Genomic DNA, 14,656 nt, shown 5'->3' with positions numbered 1-14,656 from the left:
TTCTTCGAGAAATCCAATAGAAAGAGTGTGCGAGATATGTGCTAGCCCTGCACACTGTGTTGCGGATTGTCCGGCAACGCCATTATATCCTGAATTCGTTCAGGAACAGGTGAATGTTGCCCAAGGTTTAGCTAAACCCATGCCCGATTCATTTACATCTTCATATAACACAGGTTGGCGAAACCAGTTCAGTTCCCCATTCCATCAGCCCTCCCAGACACAGTATAGACCCAGTAACCCTTCACAAGGTTACTCGCATCCTATATTTCCACAGGTTCATTCCCAGTATTGTTTACCTTCTCCTCAGGAGCCCATTCCAAGTTCATCATTTCAAGAGAAGATGTTAGAAGCTTTTTCTGATATCAAGGCAACTCTTTGTTCCCATACGCAGTCAATAGCCAAGCTAGAAACTCAAATGGGACAGTTAGCTCAAACATTGAGTAGACAAAGTCAGGGGAACCTTCATAGTCAGTCTGTTGTCACATCCAAGGAAGAGGATTCCATGTTATTTGATTTGCAACCCACTACTTCACATCATGAGCAAGTCAAATCTGTTACATCCCTTCAGTATGAGAAGGTGTGTCACCCCATTCAGGAATCGACTCATGAACCCCATATCATTTCTACTGACGAGTCGATCTTCATGATACCTCAGCAGAAGGGGCCTTACTCACAGCATACATTTTCATCATATAAAGCCCCATTTCCTCAGCCTTTAGGATCACCAATCGTTTTGAGTAAGCAAGAGGTGCAGATGCAGAAGGTGCTTGACCAAGTCAAGCCAGATCATATTCACCACTTGTCTGAAGTTGCATTCATTGATACTCGGTCGGTCCTAGACTCTCGATTCTTGACCAGTCTCTCAGATGAGACTAATCTCCGTTCTTCACGTCGAGAGAGTTATGATCATACAGTTGGAGGTAGAAGGGATGGAAACACAGTGCGTAGTGTCACAGATGACACTCTTTTCTATATAGAGCCCGGTTGAGTCTGACTTCATGTCCATTGATCTCATGGACGATGAAGATTTTTCTAGGGATCCGTCTGGCTGGGGACGTGAAACTTAGAGCTTTATGGGAGGCAACCCATATTCTGTACAGTTTTACATTTGTTGTTAGGCTTTGTAGATTTCATTTGGTTTTATTTTTCGTTTTCTATCTTTTCTATGAGTTTCATGTTTTGTCATGTATACATTACATTCATTACATTCATAGAACGTGCATTTTTAATTCATGTCAGGTTATTCTACTCTTTTCCCTCATTTATTTCCCTCATGTGCATTCACTTAGTTTCATATAAGCATGGGGGAGTGCCACTGGGACAGTGTCATTCAAGCATGGGGGAGGGTGTAGAATGCACACCTTGATATTTCTGTTTACGTTCTTGCACATGTTTACACATTTCTCATGAAAAGTAGATTTTTAAAGAAAGAATTTGAACTTATATGAATGTTATTTCAAATCTGATGTTTTTAGAGGATTTTTAAGCCCACCCCACGAAATTTTTTTCTGACATAGATCTAAAAATTATGGTTGTTTATGCGGATTTCAAAGAAATGATGATAGATACATGTTAGCATTTATTTTGAATCATAAATATGAATATGCACAGTTCTATTTTTGAAAAACTAAGCAAATGAACAAAAGTGTAAAAAATGAGCTCAAAAGAAAAAAATATAGCATGTGTTAGGTTGTTTGGATAATTCCACAATCCTGAGTAGATGGAAATTAGATGTAAGTTGAAACTTTTAATTCCATTTTGGAAAAGGCGAGTGGAAAACTTTGTGATCCTACGTAACTGAGAACAGATACAAGTTGAAATATTTGACTCTCAAGTTATAAAGGTGAATGAAGGAAGTCACTTTTATGTCTTAGTTGATATCTTTTGATATATATTGAAAAAGTATAGAAGATATTGACATTGCACAAGGCATAAAAGTAGACCACACGCAAGCTATATGAGAAAAATAAGTGCACAAAAAGAAAAAAGCGTGAAAAGAAAAAAAAAGAGGAAAGAGCTTAAAAAGAAAGAAAAGTTCAATGCTTAGAAGTATGATTGAGAAAACCTGTGTAGAAAACATATGAGTGAGAATAAGTAAATAATAATATGTTTTTATTGGATTTTCTAAGAATAAAACATAAATAACTGTGATATTTAGAAAAGTGAAAGAAATTCTTTTTCTGTGGTGGTACATAAAAAAAAAAAACTCTAATTATATTTTGATTTTGAAATAACAGGAAATATTTGTGAAAATAAAGTCTTTAATTACCTACTGCTTATGAGGATGTGTAATATTATGCACACATGACAGAGATGTTTGTGGGTAGCATCACTGCAAACCCTCACGAGACCTTACTCGTCCACTAGGGTAACCCAGGGGTTGAAAGGGCTTGTTGCATGAGCTAAATGCAACCGTGATTCCTACGAAAGTGAGTTAGGTGATAGTTTGATTTCTTGCATTTTTCTAGTTTGCTCGAGGACTAGCAAAACATAAGCATGGGGGTATTTGATCATGCATATAATTCAGGGTTTATTAACATTTAAATATGCATGGTTTTATGAAATAATGTTTCAAAAACCCAATTTTATGTTAGTTTTTGAGTAAATGTGCTAAAATGATTTAAAAATAGAAAATGCATGAAAAATAGTTTTATTTTTACATTTTTATACATATTTTAGTTTTTGTTATATTCATAGTAGTTTAGTTTTAGTTTGCAATTAAAAATGAAATAAAAATAATAATATAGAAAAATATTTTTTTCATTTTAAGTGGTTTTTTTTTTTTTAAAAAAGAGAAAAAAAATTTTAATAGTTTTTTTAGTTCTTCATAAATAGGTTTTGTTTTTAAATCTTTGAGAATTTTATATAGTTTTTGATTTTTGAAAATTGCAAAAATAAACACAAACCGGTTCACCCGGTTTGCTTTTAAAAAAAAAATAAATAAACAAACCGGCTTGAACCGGTTTGCATTTGTTTCAAACCGGTTCCAGCCGGTTCGTTACTTTTAAAAACCCCAAAAACAGGGAGCGGAAGGGCGCCTCCTCCATTCACGCCCAAACCTTCCCTTTCCCCCTCTGTTTTTTTCTCTCTTCCCAATTCTCCATTGCCGGATTCCCCTTTACCCCTTCTTCTTCCTCTATTTCTTCTTCTTCCATATCTTCTTCTTCAATCCGGCGGTGGAGATATTCAGTCCGGCGACGGCGGCGGTGGTGGAGGTCGCCAACAGCTTCTTCCCTCAGGTTCACGGTGCATTGAGTGTTGAGTTCTCCTTTTCTTCTTCTACTTCTTCTTCTTCTTCTTCTTCTTCTTCTTCCTCCGATTCTTCTTCATCCTCTGCATTTTTTTTTTCTTCTCCAGCTTCTTCATTTTCATCTTCTTCTCCTTTTCTTGCCTAATTTTCTTCTCCATTTCTTCATTTCTTTCTATTGAAAAAAAAAAAATAGATCGCATTCTTTGATGCTTACGAATTTCCTGTTTCACATGTTCTTCATCTCCTGTGTTTCGTTTATTTCGGTTTCCAGTTTTTAAACTGATTTCCCTATTTGATTTCTAAGCATCGAATTTTGCTATTTCTTGTTCTGCTGTTGTGATTTTCCTGTTTTGCCATTTCTTATAATTTCTGTTAGCATTTGATTTTCTGCTATTTCTTTGTTGTTCTGTTTGATTTGTTTGTTACAACATTCTGATTGAATTAGCATTTCTTGTTTCTCAATTTCGTGCATCTCATGTTTTCATTCTCCACATGTGTTGTTTTTTTTTATGATTTTCGATTTTTCCTTAAGTCATTTCCTGTTTTGTTTTTCTTTCTGATTAGCTAAATTTTTAGTTCTGTTTTTTTTTTTTTTAGTAAATCATTTCTTGTTGTTGCTAAATGTTCTGTTTTTCACATTATGCATTTCCTGTAATTTTTTCTGATTTTTTTTACTTTCTGAATTTCATTTTCTGATTTTTTTTGTTGTTTTTCCTCATTCACTTCATTTCCTGTTTTTACATTCTGTTTTTTTTAAACTCTGTTTTACATTACAGTTAATCTTAGTTAATTAGTAACTAGTTAATTAGATTTAATTAGAATTCATTTTCGTATGAAATTGTCATTTAGAATTCTTGCCTAAGTTCTTTTGTATTTTTAGCATTTAGTCAATTTAGTATAGTTTCCCTTCTCTCTGGTACTGGTCGTGTTCATTTGAATTGTGCAGGATAGCACAGGACTGGAGCGTAATTGATTACGTGACACGAAGTGCAAGAATAGAAGAATAAAGCTTCGTTTTACTTTTTATTTTTAGAATTAGGAATTTTAATTGGGTTTGTAAATATAGCACTTTACGCTCTCTGCGAAGGGTATTCATTTGTTGTAATAGCTAGTTGTGTTTACTTTTCTGAACATTTTACATTTCCATAATTCAGCAATAAAGATTAGTTTAGAATTGTGTGCTTGAATACAAAATATTCCCGTTCCCTAAGTTCGACTCGGTCTCATCCACTAGTGAGAACCGGTTTTTATTATTTGATGTCTGGTTTTCACATGTTTTACATTTAAAAATCTTTTCAAAATTACAACGATTTAAAAGAAGACATCAAATTTTTGGCGCCGTTGCCGGTGAACGGCGTAATATTAGTATTCGCTTTATTGCCTAGTGTTTGTGTGCATTTAGGTTTAGAACCACGTATGTGCATATCTTAGAGACGAGTTTACTTTTCTGCACAGCCCACCTATTAGGATCCCCTTAGAGGTGACTATGTACGATTGGTACCGTACACATAGATTTCATATTTCTTATGCATAATCTCTGTTATGTGTAACTGCGTGGTGTTTGTTTAGTTTTTGTTGTTTTTAGTTTACTCGCTTTGTGGTTTGCGTGGTTTGGCCGCTTAGTGCGTTAGTTTGGTAGAAAACCCAAAGTTAGGCCGTGTGCTACACCGGTCTACTCTAAGGTGTACGCAATGGCTGACGATCATCATTTGATCCGTCCTTTGAGGGAGTACTTCATGCCAAATACGTATACTCCCGCCTCCTGCATCACGAGACCTGATGTAGGAGCGAGCCATTTTGAGATTAAGGCCAGTGTGATTCAAATGTTACCTTCGTTTTATGGCCTTAGCAATGAAGACCCATATCGTCATCTCGACGAATTCCTTGAGATTTACTCGACTGTGCGAATCAATAATTTTGGAGACGACGCTATGAGGTTAACTTTGTTTCCGTTCTCTCTCAAAGATAAAGCCAAGCACTGGTTAAAATCTCTTGAGACGGTTCGTATTACTACTTGGGAAGGAATGCAAAAAGAATTTTTAAAAAAATATTTCCCAATTAGTAAAACGAATCAGTTTCGTAAAGCTATAACTAGTTTTTCTCAAATTGAGGGAGAACAATTTCACGAGTCTTGGGAGAGATTGAAAGATCTTCTCCGCAAGTGTCCCCATCACCAGGTGCCTCGTTGGCAGTTGGTGCAGTATTTTTATGACGGGCTTACTGAAAAGCATCGTCAAATGGTTGATTCGTCTTGTGGGGGCACTTTTATGCTCAAGAGTGAAGACGAGGCGTGGTCTCTATTTGAGACCTTGAGAGAAAACACGATGCATCATAATTTGTCTTCACGGTTCGATAGGACTACATCTCTGCCTAGTGGTCCTAGGAAAGTTGGGATTTCTGAAGTTGGGTCCGAGTTAGAATTGCGTACCAAGGTTGACCAATTGACTAGGAAGTTAGATAAATTCCTAGCCAATTCTTCGAGAAATCCAATAGAAAGAGTGTGCGAGATATGTGCTAGCCCTGCACACTGTGTTGCGGATTGTCCGGCAACGCCATTATATCCTGAATTCGTTCAGGAACAGGTGAATGTTGCCCAAGGTTTAGCTAAACCCATGCCCGATTCATTTACATCTTCATATAACACAGGTTGGCGAAACCAGTTCAGTTCCCCATTCCATCAGCCCTCCCAGACACAGTATAGACCCAGTAACCCTTCACAAGGTTACTCGCATCCTATATTTCCACAGGTTCATTCCCAGTATTGTTTACCTTCTCCTCAGGAGCCCATTCCAAGTTCATCATTTCAAGAGAAGATGTTAGAAGCTTTTTCTGATATCAAGGCAACTCTTTGTTCCCATACGCAGTCAATAGCCAAGCTAGAAACTCAAATGGGACAGTTAGCTCAAACATTGAGTAGACAAAGTCAGGGGAACCTTCATAGTCAGTCTGTTGTCACATCCAAGGAAGAGGATTCCATGTTATTTGATTTGCAACCCACTACTTCACATCATGAGCAAGTCAAATCTGTTACATCCCTTCAGTATGAGAAGGTGTGTCACCCCATTCAGGAATCGACTCATGAACCCCATATCATTTCTACTGACGAGTCGATCTTCATGATACCTCAGCAGAAGGGGCCTTACTCACAGCATACATTTTCATCATATAAAGCCCCATTTCCTCAGCCTTTAGGATCACCAATCGTTTTGAGTAAGCAAGAGGTGCAGATGCAGAAGGTGCTTGACCAAGTCAAGCCAGATCATATTCACCACTTGTCTGAAGTTGCATTCATTGATACTCGGTCGGTCCTAGACTCTCGATTCTTGACCAGTCTCTCAGATGAGACTAATCTCCGTTCTTCACGTCGAGAGAGTTATGATCATACAGTTGGAGGTAGAAGGGATGGAAACACAGTGCGTAGTGTCACAGATGACACTCTTTTCTATATAGAGCCCGGTTGAGTCTGACTTCATGTCCATTGATCTCATGGACGATGAAGATTTTTCTAGGGATCCGTCTGGCTGGGGACGTGAAACTTAGAGCTTTATGGGAGGCAACCCATATTCTGTACAGTTTTACATTTGTTGTTAGGCTTTGTAGATTTCATTTGGTTTTATTTTTCGTTTTCTATCTTTTCTATGAGTTTCATGTTTTGTCATGTATACATTACATTCATTACATTCATAGAACGTGCATTTTTAATTCATGTCAGGTCATTCTACTCTTTTCCCTCATGTGCATTCACTTAGTTTCATATAAGCATGGGGGAGTGCCACTGGGACAGTGTCATTCAAGCATGGGGGAGGGTGTAGAATGCACACCTTGATATTTCTGTTTACGTTCTTGCACATGTTTACACATTTCTCATGAAAAGTAGATTTTTAAAGAAAGAGTTTGAACTTATATGAATGTTATTTCAAATCTGATGTTTTTAGAGGATTTTTAAGCCCACCCCACGAAATTTTTTTCTGACATAGATCTAAAAAATATGGTTGTTTATGCGGATTTCAAAGAAATGATGATAGATACATGTTAGAATTTATTTTGAATCATAAATATGAATATGCACAGTTCTATTTTTGAAAAACTAAGCAAATGAACAAAAGTGTAAAAAATGAGCTCAAAAGAAAAAAATATAGCATGTGTTAGGTTGTTTGGATAATTCCACAATCCTGAGTAGATGGAAATTAGATGTAAGTTGAAACTTTTAATTCCATTTTGGAAAAGGAGAGTGGAAAACTTTGTGATCCTACGTAACTGAGAACAGATACAAGTTGAAATATTTGACTCTCAAGTTATAAAGGTGAATGAAGGAAGTCACTTTTATGTCTTAGTTGATATCTTTTGATATATATTGAAAAAGTATAGAAGATATTGACATTGCACAAGGCATAAAAGTAGACCACACGCAAGCTATATGAGAAAAATAAGTGCGCAAAAAGAAAAAAGCGTGAAAAGAAAAAAAAAGAGGAAAGAGCTTAAAAAGAAAGAAAAGTTCAATGCTTAGAAGTATGATTGAGAAAACCTGTGTAGAAAACATATGAGTGAGAATAAGTAAATAATAATATGTTTTTATTGGATTTTCTAAGAATAAAACATAAATAACTGTGATATTTAGAAAAGTGAAAGAAATTCTTTTTCTGTGGTGGTACATAAAAAAAAAAAAACTCTAATTATATTTTGATTTTGAAATAACAGGAAATATTTGTGAAAATAAAGTCTTTAATTACCTACTGCTTATGAGGATGTGTAATATTATGCACACATGACAGAGATGTTTGTGGGTAGCATCACTGCAAACCCTCACGAGACCTTACTCGTCCACTAGGGTAACCCAGGGGTTGAAAGAGCTTGTTGCATGAGCTAAATGCAACCGTGATTCCTACGAAAGTGAGTTAGGTGATAGTTTGATTTCTTGCATTTTTCTAGTTTGCTCGAGGACTAGCAAAACATAAGCATGGGGTATTTGATCATGCATATAATTCAGGGTTTATTAACATTTAAATATGCATGGTTTTATGAAATAATGTTTCAAAAACCCAATTTTATGTTAGTTTTTGAGTAAATGTGCTAAAATGATTTAAAAATAGAAAATGCATGAAAAATAGTTTTATTTTTACATTTTTATACATATTTTAGTTTTTGTTATATTCATAGTAGTTTAGTTTTAGTTTGCAATTAAAAATGAAATAAAAATAATAATATAGAAAAATATTTTTTTTCATTTTAAGTGGTTTTTTTTTTTTTAAAAAAGAGAAAAAAAATTTTAATAGTTTTTTTAGTTCTTCATAAATAGGTTTTTTTTTTAAATCTTTGAAAATTTTATATAGTTTTTGATTTTTGAAAATTGCAAAAATAAACACAAACCGGTTCACCCGGTTTGCTTTTAAAAAAAAAAAAAATAAACAAACCGGCTTGAACCGGTTTGCATTTGTTTCAAACCGGTTCCAGCCGGTTCGTTACTTTTAAAAACCCCAAAAACAGGGAGCGGAAGGGCGCCTCCTCCATTCACGCCCAAACCTTCCCTTTCCCCCTCTGTTTTTTTCTCTCTTCCCAATTCTCCATTGCCGGATTCCCCTTTACCCCTTCTTCTTCCTCTATTTCTTCTTCTTCCATATCTTCTTCTTCAATCCGGCGGTGGAGATATTCAGTCCGGCGACGGCGGCGGTGGTGGAGGTCGCCAACAGCTTCTTCCCTCAGGTTCACGGTGCATTGAGTGTTGAGTTCTCCTTTTCTTCTTCTACTTCTTCTTCTTCTTCTTCTTCTTCCTCCGATTCTTCTTCATCCTTTGCATTTTTTTTTCTTCTTTCTTCTTCTCCAGCTTCTTCATTTTCATCTTCTTCTCCTTTTCTTGCCTAATTTTCTTCTCCATTTCTTCATTTCTTTCTATTGAAAAAAAAAAAATAGATCGCATTCTTTGATGCTTACGAATTTCCTGTTTCACATGTTCTTCATCTCCTGTGTTTCGTTTATTTCGGTTTCCAGTTTTTAAACTGATTTCCCTATTTGATTTCTAAGCATCGAATTTTGCTATTTCTTGTTCTGCTGTTGTGATTTTCCTGTTTTGCCATTTCTTATAATTTCTGTTAGCATTTGATTTTCTGCTATTTCTTTGTTGTTCTGTTTGATTTGTTTGTTACAGCATTCTGATTGAATTAGCATTTCTTGTTTCTCAATTTCGTGCATCTCATGTTTTCATTCTCCACATGTGTTGTTTTTTTTTATGATTTTCGATTTTTCCTTAAGTCATTTCCTGTTTTGTTTTTCTTTCTGATTAGCTAAATTTTTAGTTCTGTTTTTTTTTTTTTAGTAAATCATTTCTTGTTGTTGCTAATTGTTCTGTTTTTCACATTATGCATTTCCTGTAATTTTTTCTGATTTTTTTTACTTTCTGAATTTCATTTTCTGATTTTTTTTGTTGTTTTTCCTCATTCACTTCATTTCCTGTTTTTACATTCTGTTTTTTTTAAACTCTGTTTTACATTACAGTTAATCTTAGTTAATTAGTAACTAGTTAATTAGATTTAATTAGAATTCATTTTCGTATGAAATTGTCATTTAGAATTCTTGCCTAAGTTCTTTTGTATTTTTAGCATTTAGTCAATTTAGTATAGTTTCCCTTCTCTCTGGTACTGGTCGTGTTCATTTGAATTGTGCAGGATAGCACAGGACTGGAGCGTAATTGATTACGTGACACGAAGTGCAAGAATAGAAGAATAAAGCTTCGTTTTACTTTTTATTTTTAGAATTAGGAATTTTAATTGGGTTTGTAAATATTGCACTTTACGCCCTCTGCGAAGGGTATTCATTTGTTGTAATAGCTAGTTGTGTTTACTTTTCTGAACATTTTACATTTCCATAATTCAGCAATAAAGATTAGTTTAGAATTGTGTGCTTGAATACAAAATATTCTCGTTCCCTGAGTTCGACTCGGTCTCATCCACTAGTGAGAACCGGTTTTTATTATTTGATGTCTGGTTTTCACATGTTTTACATTTAAAAATCTTTTCAAAATTACAACGATTTAAAAGAAGACATCAGCCGCCCGATCCCTCCCCATGGCCTTCCTCCGAACCCTCCATCACCAATGGCCTCGCAGACCTTCCTCCACCTTTCGATCGTGCTCCTTCCTCCCTTATCCATCAATCTCCAACCAACCTCCTTCTCGACGCTTCCTCCCTCTCTACATAAACAAAGCAAGGGGAAAGGGGAGAGGCATCAGTGATTCACATGTTCCTCACGCCTTTTCCCATCGACCATCACTCCTCAAGTTTGGGTACCCATTAGTGACCACCCAACAGGCTTCCATTGGTCGCCATTCCCCTTTCCTGGTGTTCCCCTTTCTTTCGATCGATAAAAGGGCCTTGCAACTCTTCCTTTTGATCATTCAAAGATCCTTCAACCACAACGACGGTAATCAGAGAAGAGTTTCTGCAAAAGCCTTCCAAACCCCTCTTCTTTGGAAGGATCGAAGATTTTTTTATGTATACCAGCCGTAATAATCAAAGGTAAGTTATCCATCCCCTCATCTGTTTTATTTTCCTTACTGCATTTTCTTTAAACCCTTTACGTTTTTTTTTTTTTTTGCAACCTTACATCATCAGTCTGCTTATTGCAGCCTGGACGATACATGTTGCAATATTAAAGTCGTCCTCCCATGCCCATAGCATTCGAGGCTACATATATAGGGTCTTTACTGTCTCGATCGATTTCTTATATAATTTTCTAAATAGTTATTTGAATATCTTTTTTTTTTATTATTATTATTGTGGTTTCTTTCATAAAAATTTCCTTCTCTCGATCCAGTATCGTCATTTCTATTCTATTTTTGATATCCTCTGTCTTGTCTTGTTTCAGGATTTTGGGATCCTCATAAAATCGATAACTCTGCTAAAATCTCATCATAATAGCATTATCTGGTTGTTTTCCCTGCTTCCTCGTGTGATCGGTTTTTGATATGTACCTTTTATCATGGCAGAATGTTCATCCTTACTATAGCATAGGTATATATTTGCAATTCTGCAGTTTCGTGGTATGTTTATGTTTATGCTCTGTTACAGCATAAACCTATCCCTTCATTCCTGAAATTTTAATGTAACTCATGTTTTGCTATAGCGTAGACGCATATCTTCCTTTGTGGTTTGCTAACTGCATCAGAATGGGAGCCGTCAAAAGGAGCTTCACTTGGCAGAAAACAGTAAGATGGTTTGATCATACTGGGTGTTGGCTTTTACTACTCTAAAGATGAACCCGATGGCATGTTGGAATACATTTTTTTTTGTTGTTGTTTGTGACTCCATAATGTCAGAATTGCATTGAAATACAATTGTTTTTTTTTATTTTTCGACTTTGTATTTGGAAGTCCAGATCTCCCAGATGATGGACTATCCTTGGAAATAGATAGTATAATCTTGGACTTTTCGTCAGAGATCTTGGAAAAGAAGAAGGCGGATGCCCTTTTATGTTTGAAACTTGCGCAGCATATGAAGTTAGGCTCATAGCCTTCAAAGGGTTCTCATGCTTCTTGAGAACAATAGAATCCAGGAATAGATGGACGACATTTTTTTTAAATGTCCACCTTCATCTTACAATAATACAGTTGTTAGATGTTAAAGGGAATTCTAAGTGCATTTGCTGCATACTTGGAGTATATATATATATTTTTTGCTGGAACTATATGCAGTTTTAGAAGTCAGGTGAAGTGCAAGTCGTTGTCACAGTTCTGGACAAAAGGAAAATTTAATTTCCATTATAGAAATTGCATGACATATTAAAAAAAAGGAAATATTAATATGTTGCATGGGAGTATATGTGAAGAAATGGACGATGCTATTGAGGAGCCTGATGACATTTAATGGAAAGGGACCCATTGATCCTTTTTGCCTTTGGCAAATGTAAAAACTGGTTGATAATTTATAATAGCATACATTGTTTTATCGTCCAGGTAAGGCAATGTAGTTCATCATCTGAGGCCGTAAGCATGAGACGGGCAGCAACCGAGGCTTTGGCAGTTTTTGGGCTTCTTGAAGGAGCTGGTCGGACTGGTTTGGTCATCCCCAACAACCCCTATGCTTCCTACTGTTTTCGATCAGTCTACTCTGCTTTGCACCATCTATTTCATTGTGTCATTCTTTTTTTCTTTTTATTTATTATTTGGTTGCAAAAAGCACACAGTAGATCATTTCAGCATCCCTCATTTTAATAGCAGAGATCCATTTACTACTTAAGCTTTGATGGGAGGATGTCAAAATTAATTTGTTAATTGGTTCAACGCCTAAGCTTTATGTCTAAAACTTATCGGTTAACCAATTTACTGTTCGAATTTTGAGAGTCTAACATCTAAATTTGATTTGCTATTATTACATTAGTTTTGAAGGGTCGATGTCTGCATTTGGTTTACTGTAAATTCCTCTTTTACTTATCGTAAATCTTTATTTTCTTGCCATTAAAATTTATTTATCGTGATACCTTATGCCATTTCTTTGTATTAGTTGGCGCAAATTCTGTTTCTTTGTCCTGAACCTCCAGTCATTTATTCTTAATATGCATCCATTGCCCTCAGTTTGACATTTAGCTTTTTGATTATGTGATCTGTTATCATAGGTCAGCTTCATCCATTTTCTCTCTTTAATTTTATTTTCATGTCTTTTGTTTTGCCATCATTACGTGAAACCTACGTTTGCTTCACTCTGTGACTTGGGTTCATAAACACCACCACTTTCATAACACCCCCCCTGTGCTGCATATACAATACGTCCCCTACCTCATCATTGGTATTTCCTGCATTCATCACCTCTGCACTTTCACCTATACACTTTACCCACACTACTGCCCACTCATTATCTGCACACCAGCACATCCACAGTACCTTTTCCATCTTCAGCACCTATTACATCCACCACGTCAGTGCATCCCAGCCTCCATTTATTTACAGCATTGCTTAGTATCGCTGTAACGACCATTCTCCCACAACATGGCTCATCATCTCTGTATCAACTACTGCAATCTCATACGCAAAATTAATGGGATCAACGTATCCCAACATATCAAAGCCTTGCTCATATCGTTGTTTTATTCTTTTAACATTTCTGTTTAGTTAGGAATTTCCATTTCTATTTTCTTTTTTTTTGTGGGGGCTTCGAAGTGTAGTAATATTTGATGTTCGATCGAATGATCCTTTGCTTGCCAACTGAACAAATTTCGGCATGGGAGCATTTGTTTTACATACTTTTCACTGACTTCCAGTAAGAATGCTTCTCTGGCAAGTTGTCTGGGTACTGGAATCAGATTTGAATGCTACTAACCGAGTCTTATTGGGTTCTCATTAAGTTTGACAAAGATGGTTAATGTGGTATTTCATTGATTTCCTTTCTTTCTTTCTTTCTTTTTGTTTATTTATTTATTTATTTATATTTTTTTCTCTCTTTCTTTTCCTCTTTTCCTCTTATTGATTATCGATTTCCATAGTAATTGTCATTGTTGATTAAAGGTTGACTTTCAATCCTATGTCCATGTGCTATTTCGTTTCTGATTTCCAGTTTCTGGTTCGCAAATTTCTTCTACCTTTTGGTGTCTGATTCACTGCAAGATTATAGTTATTGATGTAATTTTGCACCGTGGCATCCATGATTGCATCAATTTGGGGAGTAATTGGATGTTAACAATTAGTAATTCTTTGTGTTTATTTTCAAATATTACATTCTGGTGGTCTAAAATCATGCTTACATCTAATTTGTCAGGGAATTCCATGTTTGGTTTCGATGTTTGATAACCCTGGAGTGACTCCATTTCAGGATTCTTACCTGTACTAATCTGTCATGAAGATCAGCGTTAGATTTTATCATGAGCCATTCCATTGCAAGTTGAAATCCAACTAACACCTAATGGGTCAAAAATCCCCTTTTAAACTTACCAGATTCACTACAAAAGCTCATGGTGATTCGTTCGATGACTTGTTCCTGTATTTAGGTTGATCCTTTTGGCATTAGTATATCCTCAAGATCGCCAGGACTAACCCGATGATTAAGGTTATCTCAGGGAAAGGACAGAAATCAAGTTGCGGCAAGGAGCAGAACTGAAAAGCCTGCCACATGAGGATCTAAAATTCATTGAGATTGGGCAATGGCGCTATGTTTAGAGGCTCGAAATTCATTGTGAATTCCCGCTGTGTCTTACTCCTAACTATTAATTTTCATATGCTGATTTTTGTAGGGGTTTCATTACTGAATGTAATTTCTAATCCTAGCTTTGCTGAAAGTTTCATTCTGATTTCTTTTGAATTTCGGTAAGTTCACTGTATCACTTAAGCATTCGGTTTGCTGGCTTTCTGTTTCGGTGAGTAAGCATATGTTAGGATGGAATACGAAACTTCATCTGTGTCAGATTTAAAGAATGTTTGCTACCCCT

The sequence above is a fragment of the Nuphar pumila genome, chromosome 8 (assembly GCF_984573655.1).
Source record: "Nuphar pumila chromosome 8, dmNupPumi1.hap1.1, whole genome shotgun sequence".
NCBI classification, from domain to species: domain Eukaryota; kingdom Viridiplantae; phylum Streptophyta; class Magnoliopsida; order Nymphaeales; family Nymphaeaceae; genus Nuphar; species Nuphar pumila.
Note: the sequence above shows the minus strand (reverse complement) of the source record.